General features: G+C 47.1%; 1 protein-coding gene across 3 annotated transcripts in view; it reads left to right on the top strand.

The window, feature by feature from the left end:
- DENND2B (DENN domain containing 2B) overlaps positions 1 to 12,889 on the top strand; it is a 150,467-nt gene that overhangs the window by 72,692 nt on the left and 64,886 nt on the right. The gene's annotated exons all lie outside the window — the stretch shown is intronic.

Below are 12,889 nucleotides of genomic sequence, written 5' to 3'. Positions count from 1 at the left end.
TGAAATAGCATCTCATTGCTTTAATTTGTGTTTTCCTGATTTCAGAGAGATTGAGCATTGTTTCATATTTTATTGATTATTTGGGTTTCCTTTTCTTTGAATTGTCTGTTCATATCTTCTACCTATTTTTCAGTTGGGTTATTTGTCTTTTTCCTATTGATTTTCTAAGTTCTTAACATGTTCTTATATTTAATCATTTGTCAGTTGTGTGCTTTGCAGTATTTTCTTCCTGGCTGTGGCTTGTCTTTTAACTTTGTGTAGGGTATCATTGTGAGCGTGTATTTTTCAGAGCTTATGTATTCCTAAATTGTCCTCTAGAAAAGTTGTGCTGGTTTCCAGTACCTCCACCAGTGTCGGAGAGTGCTCCATTCACCACACCCTACCTCACTCTGGGATTAGTTTTATCATTTGATTGCCTAATCTGATAGACAAAAAGTGGTATTGCCTCTTGTTTTCTACCTTCTCCTTGAGCATTCCTACCTGAAACCTGGCTTTTCCCTGAAGATCTCACTTCCCTTGGGACCCTCTCTAATGATGCAGCTTCCTCTCCTCCCCTGACTTTCACTCTCTACTCCCTACCTTGCTTCCCGCCCTGTCTGGCAACCTTTCCTATTTGAAGTCAGTCTCTCCCTTCACATATATCTCCTTTCCTCATTCTTGATGCTGACTCCCCCTTGCCTTCCATGTTAGTTGCTTACAGCCTTCTTCACAGGTCTCCTGTCTGGCCCAATAGGACTTGGGACTTCATGCCGAGAATTCTTCAGTGCTCTGGCCTCAAGGTCCCTCAATCTTTTCAACTCTAAAGACTTTACCCTCATTCCACTTAAGGTACTCATAGCTTTGCCCTCATCACTTGGAGCTATTCCACTTTCAGGATGCTAAACTCTGAAATTCTGTTCCCTCCCCAAGCCCCTGAATGATTACACCCCCTGACTCTTACATGGCTCCCTCTGGACCGCTGGTTCTCCAGCCTTGCCCTGCCCTCAGGACTGCCCACTTATTGTCCTATCCGCCTGAACCTCAAAGACAAGAATTCCAGGCATATACTTGATTACCTGAGTTCCCTCCCTCTCTTATCCTAACTATAATCTTCAGTCCTGGTAGACTACAAAAACAGACTTTTCTGCTGTAGCCCCTAGATTTCTGAGTATGGCTTCATCTTTCAGAAGCACATCTCCTGACCCATTATTCCTTTCTCAGAAAATTTCCTTGATTTCCCAGAGAAAAGATAGATCCTTAATTTGTTTCTCAAAGGCCTCTAAGATCCGACATTTCTCTGTCTTTCCAGCTCTCCTTCCCTCTGGTCTACTTCCAGTTAAACTCCCATCAGACTGAACGTCTTACTGTCCTTCGTGTGTTTTCTACTTTCCTGCCTCTAAGACTTTGCTTATATAGTTCCATCTGCCCAGGATTTCCCCCCTATTCTTTTGCCATTTGATCTTCCAGGACCAGTGCAAGGGCAGTCCTCTCTATGAACCCTTCCTGCTTCTTCAGTTGGAAATAATCCCCCTCTAACCAAATCCACAGCCTTTTATCTCCCTAATGGCACTTAAAATAGTCTTCCTGGCATTTGTTATATTTATGTGTCTTTTGTATCCACCTTACTGGAATGTAAGCTCTTTGAGGATGGACCCATGCCTTTTGTATTTCGGTGTCCCAACCAGCACTAAGCACATAAGTTTACACGTGGTTGGTGTTCAATATGTATTAGTTGAATATACATATGATGGTAAGTGTGAATGGAAGGAGGAGAGACTGTTGCCCTGGCTAACTAGAGACTGTATTTAAATTTCATACCCCTTCTCCTGCTGTGGTGAGTGAAAAATCGGACTTAGCTTGACCTGACCCAGCAGAAAAATAGACCCAACTCCTGACCCGCTTTGCAGCTGTGGGAGCGTGCAGCTTGTCCTGCTGTGGGAGCAGGAGCCTTGGGTACCAGGAGTTCCCTCGGGGTGTTCTCAGGGTTAGGGAGCTGGGCTGGCTGCGCTCTGTGTACTCTAGGGGAGAGGGTTTCACAGTAGTGCAGCAAAAGGAAGCACTGAGCGTGCTCTTGGCAGAGGCAGGAGCAGAGGGACTGCAGAGCATGGTGACCCTGAGGGGAGGGTTTTATTTTTGTCATCAGGCCACTCTCTTTCCTTCTTACCTCCCAGGGCTGCCATTCTTCCTGCCTTGGGACCTTGAGTCTAACTCTAAATCTTACAACAGCCTTTTGTGTCATTCTGTCCGACTACTGTTTGTCCTTTAAAACTTGTCTCATGTTTCCTCTCCCACAGAAATCCTGTCCTGAGCCCCTCCACTCCCACCCACTGTACTTCAGAGCACTTTTAGTCTGTATCTCACATTTGAATTATTTCCTATTGTGTCTTGTTTCCCTGAGTTAGCCCGTGAGCTCCTTGAGTGCAGTGCTAAAAACAAAGCAGTGATCAGTAGTTACTGTTGATTTTATTGAGGAGCCTGATACTAGAACTTGGAAGATTATCAGTAGCAGAAAAACTGAAGATGGGAAAGGACATGAAGGTAAAACTTAGCCTTGGGCTGCTTCTCTATAGAGTCTGGGTCTGGGGAGGCAATGCCTGTTCATCTTTACAGTCTCCTAGTGTATAAGGGAGGAGAGTGGGTTTCCTGAGTTCTGGCTTTTGAAGCTCTGCCTTCCAGCAGTAGTCAGCATCTAGGCAGGTGAGAGAACGAGGTGTTCAGAGTGTGGCCTCCAGGGAAGAAGGGGGAGGGCCAGTGGTTGGGGCCCCAAACAGCTGTGTTTGACTTGGGGTGACCTGGCTCCATGCCCGCTCCCCGAGTACATGGGAGCTGTCGGCCCCCATGGTCACTTGGAGCTCGAAGGATCCCTTACAGCCTCTTCCCTGAGCTGGAAGCAGGACAGGGAGCAGCAGGCCAGTTGGCCAGCTTGCCTTTTCTGCCTTAAAGTACTTTGTTTCTGTTGCTAACAACAGACATGGGTAGTGTAAATAAAACGCAGACACAAAGACACACATGTGTGGAGACTGAAAATTTGAGTTGGCAGGGGCAGGGGGAGGGGCTGAGATGGAAGGGGACTGAAAATGTGTAACTAAGTCTCTGAAGATGCTTAGTGTGCCCTGGGCCCTCCCTTCAGCCTTTGGCAATGGACCGCCCTCAGGGTAGCTGAGTGGGGGCAGCCTGCAGGGTCAAGTATGAGATGATACTGTCTGGACGCCACGGGTTTCAAAGACTAGGTGCTTGTTATGGTTGGGTGCATAGCTTTGCTCAGGCATACACTCCTCTGAGCTAGGTGCTAGTGATCTGAGGGCTGACGGCAGCTTCTTCCTTCTGTCCTGCCTTTTCTGTAAAGCTTTCCTCACTGATCTCTTGTATTGCTTACATGTGGTGTACATTGATCAGCAGCAGCTGTGGCCTTTCTGGCAGCCCTGACCTATCGGAGGCCCTTGAGGTCTGCACACCTAAACACATGACTGCCGTTTTGGGTGAGCTCCTGAACGCTGTGAGCTTCCATTCCTTAGAATGGTTCCTGAGACCAATTCAGCCTTGCTAGGAAGGGTGATCTTTACTAGCAGGAGGCTGAATCGTTAACTGTAATAAGAAGTAACAGTTGAGTCTCAAGTGACATGAGCTTATTCAGAGACTTGAGGTTTAGATAGGCTGTGATGAGGAAGGCTGTGAGTCTCCATTGCTGGAAATGTAAATTGGGATGGGTTAGGTGTTCTCTCCTCCTTCCTCCCTGAGTCTAAAAGGTATCTAAGATTACTTCTGGAGGGCCTCTTCTGTTTCTGATTCAGGGAGAAAGAGCGACTGCGTTGATATGGTAGAGTTATGACATGTAGAGTTATTACATCTGTTACTACAGGAGTTAAAGGACCGAGGTACATGTGAATAGGTTATCTATTTTTACAATTTAGAAGGTATGCAGGATTATTCCTGTCATAATAGCAATCTGACTCCTAACCCAGTAACCCTTCTTGAATAGGAGAGAGAGAAGTGAAGTTATTATTAGGGTCTGAGAATTGTCTACCACCCTGGAGAGGCCTAAGGGAGTTGCCTCCCATGTGGCCTCCAGTAGCTATGCAGTCACGGTGACACAAAGTCTGGGAACTCCTGAGGAAAGGGTTGGTTGTTTTCTTTCTTTTCCCGGGCTTAGGGTGGGGATGTGAAGCTGTGTATCTGGTCCTTAGGAGGGGTAGTTGACTAGGGTTATTATTGAATGGAATTGGACCCAGCCAACCTCTGAAGCTGATAAACTCCAAAGCAGGGCAGGAGACAAGGTGGTCAGAGAGAACGATGATTCTTGTAATAGAATACATTCTAAACCACCAAGCCTAGGTAGCTTCGTAGAAAGGCTGAAGGAGAGGCAAGATGACCTCACCCAACTGGGGCTTCATCTCCCGCCTCCACCTTTGCCCCCACAAGTGTCACAACAAGCTGCCTCTGAGGTCTGGTTGTTGACTCTCCTACTTGCACAGTTCAGATGAGCAGGGAGGTTCTTTTTTTTTTTTTTTTATAAATTTATTTATTTATTTATTTTTGGCTGCGTTGGGTCTTTGTTGCTGCGCACGGGCTTTCTCTAGTTGCGCGAGTGGGGGCTACTCTTCGTTGCGGTGCACAGGCTTCTCATTGCGGTGGCTTCTCTTGTTGCAGAGCACGGGCTCTAGGGGCACGGGCTTCAGTAGTTGTGGCACGAGGGCTCAGTAGTTGTGGCTTGTGGGCTCTAGAGCGCAGGCTCAGTAGTTGTGGCACCCGGGCTTAGTTGCTCTGCGGCATGTGGGATCTTCCCAGACCAGGGCTCGAACCCATGTCCCCTGCATTGGCAGGCGGATTCTCAACCGCTGCGCCACCAGGGAAGCCCCCAGAGAGGATCTTGTTGAAGCCCCTCCCACCAGTTAGGAGCATGGAGGACTGTGTTGTTTTCCTTACTGTGTCCTTAGTTAGTGGCCTAGTGCCTGGCACAGAGGAAATGCTTGGTCATTGTTTGTGGATCTAATGGTTTCCCAACTTAAGTTTAAGAGGGACCTTAGACTGGGCCATGGAGCATGAATAGGATTTGGATAGCAGGGGGGAAAGGGAGTACTCCAGGCTGGAAATGGTTTGCACATAAAAAGATGGGTGCAGAAATGGATATGTATGGAGCAGGGAGGCATCCTGCCTGGACAGAGAAGTTCAGTGCATTTGTGTGTGTGTGTGTGTATGTGTGTGTGTGTGTGTGTGTCTATGCAAGTCTGTGTGGCTTTGTGTGAAGGGGAATGGAGGATGGTAGGGGAATGGTGGTGGTAAGATGAGGGATGGTGGAAGGAGGAGGAAGGAAGAAGAGGAAAGCCAGATTGGTTGGTAGCATTTGACAAGGTTCTGGAGGAACCGGAAGAATCTGGACTTGGCAGTTAAGGAGCCCAGAGGAATGACATGATGATATTGAGATTCTAGGATACTTAGTCTGTCATTTATGAGCAGGAGGACTAGAGATGGAAGAAGAAAGGAGAACTAGTAATGATAATAGTAACACTTCACATTTATTTACTGCCTCGATGGGCTGGCACTCGATAAAGTGTTCTTCATGTAATCAGAGACCATTGTAGTAAGCTTGATATGAGGTGATTAGCTGGAGAAAAATTGCATGGAAGATGACATAGTTAGCTTCTTCATATTTGGCTATATTTGGCTCTTATTTGGTTAAATAAGAAATAGCTCCAAGGACATCTTCTTCCTGAGCTCTGCTTCCCAAAACGTGTCCTTGAAGCCGCTGGAGCTGGGGCTGTTATCTGACTCGGCTGGGCTGCTGAGCTTTTGCATACTCCTTGCCAGGAACTAATGTCCTTGGGCCTCAGCTGGGGTGTGTCCCCAGTACAGCCATCTGGAAGGTCAGAGAAATTAGCCACTAGAATGTACCCATTAGTGCTTCGAGGGGTTACAACCTGTCAGTGGAATCTCAAGCTTGGGAACTGCTTCTCTCACAGGGCTTTTCGAAGTTGGAACAAGCTAACAGCTCTAGCACTGACTGCTCCCTTATTTGGACACTAAAATTTCAGGGTGAGATTAGCCTTCTCCTTTGTTTTAGGAGAGTTTTTAAGGACCTGATATCCTTGTGAGTGATTTTCAAAGAGATAATGTGACATCAGAGGCATACCTTTCTTCACCTGATTCTTTCCTTGGCCTCCAGCCCATCCACTTATGAGACCAGGATGGGGCCCCTGTCCACTCACCTCAGTCTTGCTGGGGGAAAATGGACAGCACATCATGGAGCCAAGAGTCAGGGTGGCTGAGGCTTGAGAGCCTGGCTCCGGGGCTTGGGCGCAACTTCACGCCTGACCCGGGGGCTTATCTCTTGGCTTTGGGGAACTTGCTGTGCCCATTAACTTGGTGGATTTGTAGTTTATCAACCCAGCTTCATGTGGGGCCTGGTGGGGAGCACGGGGCAGGGAGGGTGTGGGAGGTGTTGGGGGTGGTGGTGCTGCTGAGGGGTGCAGTCTTTTGCGGCAACTTGGAGAGCATACTTCTTCCCCTGCCCACCCTCTGCCATGGATGGCTGATTGAACTGGGAGCCCAGCTCTGTCACCGTCTGCCTTTCCTTCTGGTTGACCCCTGTGAACCGCAGGAAAGTAGTTCAGCTCCTGGCAGTGACATTGGATCCTACTGGAGGAAGGGAAAGCAGGAAGGAGAACATGTTTCTGTCAACAAAGGGGAGCTTTCACTAGTTGGAACTCGCTGTAAGGCGGCTTTCAGCCCTTTGGGTGATTACTGTGGGCTTAAAGTGTGATGCCATGTGTGGAAGAGGCTGTAAATCATAAAGACCACAGGGCCGTGGAGTGGAGGTAGGCCTCCTACTGCAGTCGCCGAGAACCCAAGGTGAAGGCTGACTGAACTGCGGAGCTGCTACTGCCCAGGAAGAAAGCATTTTTGGCAGCGGTAAGGCCTTTGTGGGCAAGATCTTATTTAATCTGCACAAAGACACTGTCGTCTCCACCTCATCGTTAAGGAAACTGAAGCCTAGGAAGCTCATCCACAGCTTCGTAGCTAGTAGAGGTAGAGTTGGAATTTATACCCGACACTACTCTTTTCCCATTGTTCCTTACAGAGGAAACCATGACAAACCATTAATTTTAGTCAACTTTCTATATTAGAAGAGTTATAGATTTACAGAAAAGTTGTAAAAATAGTACATAGAGTTCCTGTAGACCCTGCAAGCCATTCATTTTTTTCCTCTTCTTCTGGTCCATTTTATGAGGATTCATTGGGGGTGAGGTACAGATTTGGAGTAAGGACATTTTTTCCAAAGATTCCAACTTAGTGATTTTTCAGCTAGAGTTTTTGAAAGTCCATCAGAGTATATTATTTCTTCCCCAGTTCTACCCTGTCTCAGCCCGCTGGACTGGGCTAGACCTGGCTTTGCCATCTGGTTCCAGAGTCAAATACCCTACTTTCTTGACTCTCTCCATAGAGTTGTATAGAGGCTGAGTTTCAGAGAGGTAGGGAAGACAGGTAGCTGTGGTGAGGATCCTTACCAGCTTGGCTTCTGGACCTTCCTCTGCCTGGCATGGATGTGATGGGGGGTGGGGGTCTTAATAGTTTTAGCTGATGTCTCCTGGCCTGGAGCCAGAGCCCTCCCAAGGGGCACGGGGAACGTCTGTGCGGTAAGGCCCGTTTGCTTGGATGCTCTCCTGAGTCTGTCCTTGTACAGTGCAGAATGGTTTGTGGTGGTCACTGCTGTGGGCCTAGGCCTTGGTCTGCCAGCAGGCAGGCTGGCTGTGGGCAGAATAATATCCGTGGGCAGCTGGTGTGCTTTGCTTGGGCCCCAGGCACATTGTCCATTTAAGGGAAAGGGGTCTGCAATCTCCTTGGCTCTGGGTGTGAATGGGCTGGCCTGAAGTTTGCTCATGGCCTTTGCTGGGTGTGCTTTTTCAATGAGATCATTCCAGAATTACATTCCTATGAAATTATATTTCACTCAGGACGTGAAGCTGGATTTGTGTAAAAGCACTGGCACTAAAACTCAGGGCTCAGAGCGGGGCAGAAATGAGAATTGGGATAAACAGATCTTTAGAAGGAGGGGAAGACAGAATGAAAGAGAAAACAGTTGTTAAAGGATTTTGCATTTAAAATTGGTGCACTGTAAGCGTACCAGGGAGTCGAGATTGCCACTCAGACTATGGAAAGCAGACGTGACGTTTGTTGTCCCGGCTGCTGGCCACCCCCAGGCAGTATGGGCTCACCCACCTACATCTAATTTTTCTCTCTTCGCTTTTTCTGTCTCTCCCTGTCTCTGTTTCTGTGTCTTTTTCTGTTTCCCTCTCTCTCTCTGTCTCCCTCTCAAACACACACACACACACACACACGAGTGCACACACATACAGCCCCTCCATGGTGGCAGTGTGAGATGATCAATTCTGTATGATTCTGCCTTGTAACTCTGTGTAAATGCTGTTCTCTTAGCTCTGAATGTCCTTCTCTCCCTTTGCCTGGAAAACTCTAGTCACTCTCTAAAACTCATTTCAAGCATTGCTGTTCTGAAATCTATTGTGCTGCCCTCAGACAGAGTTATTTTCTGGCACCTCTGTGCTGTCACTCCCCTTGTGCACCCCACTCTTCCTGTACTTTTCATTTGGTGTATTTGGAGGGCAAGGTATATTCCCCTCAGTGCTTGGGAGAGAGTCGGGTGCTCATTATTGATGATTGAAGGGAGGAACCAAATGAATGAAAAGTTGGGTACTGCAGGCAGGGTGAGCCACAGAATGGTGGCTAACATAGCATAAGTGACATCGGAGGCCAGGAGACTAGAGAGTCAGATTTGCAGAAAGGTGGTATATGTGTGTATGCGTATGCACCCAAAAGCGTGGAGAAGTTTGTGGAGTGGTAAGATAGAGGGCCCAGTGAGTTCCAGATTCCATAGGCATATTGCAGGGACTGGGTCTGGACTCACTCAAGGTTAGATGAAACTGCCTCCTGAGTAATCCTTGCAAAGTTGCAGAAGGAGGGAGAGGAAAGAGCTTTAGATTTTGAACTGGGGGTTCTGGGTGGTGGTGGTAATAGTACTCTTAATAATAACAACTACAGCAACAGTAATAACGTAGTCCTCACGGTGGACCAGACACCATTCCAAGCACCTTTCGTATTTCAGCCCTTTCATTCTTACAGTAAGCCCTATGAGTTTGCCGCTATTAACTGTTGACATATGAAGAACTGAGGTCGCACAGCTACAAAGTAGTTCTAGACCTGGTTCTGCACTTACTAGCTGAGTGACCTTGGGGCAAGACAGCCTCCCTGAGCCTGTCTTCTTTGTAAAAAGGAGAGAAAATACCTATTGCATTTAACCTCTGGGGTTTGTTTGGCAGACTCAAATGAGGTGGCATGTGAAAGTATTTTTGAAAAGTATAAAGCACGCTAAAGGACTTGGAGCCAGCGTTGGGGAAGAGGGTAACTTGCATAGGAATTGTGGTTGAGCTATTGGGCTCATACTTAATGTGCATGCCGCTCTGAGTGTGGGCCATAGTTGTACTTCACAGTGCACTGGGCTGGCTAGTGGCAGTATCTTTGGTTATATTTAGAATCGGGATTTGAGCTTCCATTAAAGAATCAAGAAACCAGTTCTTAATGGAGCTAAATATATATATGAAATATCACTAGAGACAGATCTTGAGGGCTAACCAGGCCTTCCCTTCTAGCCAGGGAAGCAGTGGGGAAGAATGGTGGTGGGCGTTTGCAAGGGGGAGAATTATTCTTTTGGGCTCTTGGGAGCAGTGAGGCCACTGCAACTGGTGGCAGGGAGTTTGGCTCAGGGAGGTGGCCCATGTCAGCTGCCACAGCCCAGCTGCACAGCAGTGGACTGCAGGATTCTGTGGCCTGGTGGGTGTGACCCGTTTTTCCTCAGGTGAGAGATTTGTAGGGAGTTTGAGAAATTGCTTTAAATTGCTATTGCCTTGGTAACGGAGATTGTGTCTGGCAAAGCGGTCCATTTCTGTGGGCACTGGGCTCACCAAGGTGCCATCCCTTGGGCTTGGGGTTGAGCTGTGCTGAGCCAGGCGGTGGATGAGAAAGACTGGTGCAGGGGACAGAGAGGGCAGTGTCTCTGTGTATAGCCAAGGAAGAGCAATGTGGCCCCCTGAGGCCCGTCACTAACCAGTGTTCTCTGGGGCTCCTTAGAGCTGAGCAGCCTCTTCCATGAGGTCTGAGCTCAGAGTGCCTTCCTTCACCCTGATAGTTGCCTGGGTTGGCCATGATGCCTGTGTGAATAATTATAGGTCACTGAACAGAACTGTAGTTAGCTACATCCCTCAAAAATGCCTAATTGTAGGCTACAAATGTGAAAATATACAAGAGCTTTAGATACATGTCATACCTCATTACAGAGAGCAATGGCATGAGCCAGATGTGACTTGGGTGGCTTTTAGTATGTCGGGAGCTGCTTGGTGGGCATGCTGGCTGGCTCAGAAGAAGGCAGGAGACATCTTCCCTGTGCTTCACACAGGGAGACTGGGGACTTAGAGAAGGGGGAGAAAATACGTGCTGTGACCATGGCTTGCTCTTCATATGTGCACTTACACGGCTAAACACCTGTGGTTACCATAGGTAGATTTGATTCCTCTTTGGGAATTGTCTTCAGTGCCAGTTTACAAACCACGTTAGAAAATGTCACATTTGAGTCTCAGGGTCTTTGGCATTTGTAAGTCTGATATTTTTGGATTTAACTATTCCTAACACTCCTGAAGGCCTGTGATGTGTAGTAGTTTGTAAATTGCTGACATCCAGGTTTGAAGCAATGGTGCAAGGACTCACGGAAGCAGGGTGCCTTGTTGCCACTCTCTCAGTGCCCAACGTTGGCATACCTGCTGAGCTCTGTAGGCCTCCATTCAGAATTACCTGTGCACTTATGGGGCAGGTAAAATGGGTTAGGACAAGGATTCTTACAATGAGTCTGTGGAGGAACTTTGGGAGCTTGTGAACATCCTTAAAGGGTAGACAGAAGTTTATGTTCTTAGAAATTTTCTGTGGTTGTTCTTGGGGTTTATTAGATACTCAGAGAGCTCTGTGAACTCATACAGCTGTACTCTAAAAAGTAGAGATTTGGGACGGTGTCAGTATGCATCCCCTTTGATATCAGTATACAGTATGCTCCACAGTATACTTGACAGATACTGCTTATTCTGACCCAAGATGCTTTTCTCTCGTTTGCACCCTTTTTGCCACATGGCTCTGAATGAGTTAGCACCCTTGAAGGATGCAGATTTTCCTTCATAGAAAATTCAGATAATGTTCCAAAGTCTCTGAGGGCAATTTCCAAACAGGAATTTCAAGAATGTTTTGAGAATGTATTGGAATAAACATTCAGGCCTCTAAGGACTACCCTGAAGAGGATAATGTCTGTGTGTATTGTGTCTCTGGTATATTGTCTATCGTTATTGTTAAATCATCTGTTTCATTACCTTTAGTTGTACTCTCATGCCCTCAGAAGTTGGAACCAAGCCTGTATCCCTAGCACAGCCTAGAAAATCTTGGAATTATCTCCTTGAAAATTGTTCTGTAGTGACTATGTTGTCATTCAGATGGCCCCTAGCAGGATAATTGCCCTGAGGCTGATGGGGAAATTTTAAGTTCCCTAGAGAAGTGAGGGTATCTGAAATACCTCATATTACCTAACTGGACCATACTTACTTATTGCTGGGCTGAGGGAGCCCAGGTTCACATGAGAGCCTACTCTGTCTTGTCTAGGGTGCTTGGGAGGCTTTGATAAAATGCCCAGTCTGGTTGGTCTGGTCTGGCCCAGCACAGGGCTGTCTCAGCATCAGGCCCCTCCCCAGCCGAGAAGGCAGCCTTAGCTTGGTCTAGATTTCCAGGCTTGTGAATAATAGCAGCGGTGGTAGGTAGGGTTTATCTATGGCCTTTGGGGTCCTCTTTCCTCTCAGTTTAAAATATTTTAGTCATCTCTAAAAATCAAGGAGTCTCAGTATTGGAAGGGACCTTACATGCCATCTGTGCTAATCTACAAAGCAGGGGGAGGGGGAAGACTAACCTTATCCGCTTCTTTCACCCTTGTATCCCCAGCATCTTAACTGAGTGAGTGGCATGTGGTAGGGATTCAAAACTACTTATTGAATGAGTAAGCACCAACTTCAGCAGACCATTGTCCTTGCTTCATTTGTTCATTTATTTCACAAATATTAATAAGCTCTTACTATGTGCCACTTATTCTAAATTCTGGGGTATACACTAAAGTGACCAAGACAGTCCTTGTCCTCAAAGAGCCTCGTCTGTAAGTAAGAAGTTAGGAATTAAAAAAAACTTATAGTCTCTAACTGGAATTTAAGAATAAAAAGTTCTCTCTCATATTGGCCATTCTGGATCTTCTCATTGTCTGAGGTCTCTTTGGGGGACCATAAATAGCATATGTAGTCCCTTCTTCACATGAGAGCCTTTCAGAATTCTCAAGGCAATTATCAGCCTCCCCCATCCACAGCCTTCTCTTCTCCAGGGTAAACACTCTCAGTTCCTTTAGTCATTTCTCCTGTGACATGCCTCTGAGTGCCCTCTCCATGCTGGTCACTGTCCTCAGGATGCAGTCCAAACACAGCCTATCCCTTGGACAGTGTAGAGTCCAGAACCCAATGCAGTATCCCAAACATTAATTTCCAGGGAACATTCCAGCCTGGAGCCTTTCCTGCAGTTCAGCTTTTCTCTGCTTACCCTGGGCTCAGATGATGGATAATGGAAAGAGAAAGTCCTGAACTTGGCCAGACTGAGAACATCTTCATATTTGGCTAATCCTGGAATTGAAAACTTTTGTCTCCTTTCTGCCCTAGCCCCCCTTACCCCATCCCTCTCCCCTTGGTGTAGATGAATCTCCACACAGCCTTGCTGCCAGTGGCTTGCTTGCCTTTCATTCTCTGAGTCACTGCCCTTCGTTACCAGGGAAATTAGC

This window comes from Balaenoptera ricei, chromosome 8 (assembly GCF_028023285.1).
Source record: "Balaenoptera ricei isolate mBalRic1 chromosome 8, mBalRic1.hap2, whole genome shotgun sequence".
Classification (NCBI taxonomy): Eukaryota; Metazoa; Chordata; class Mammalia; order Artiodactyla; family Balaenopteridae; genus Balaenoptera; species Balaenoptera ricei.
This window is presented reverse-complemented; position numbering and strand designations above follow the sequence as displayed.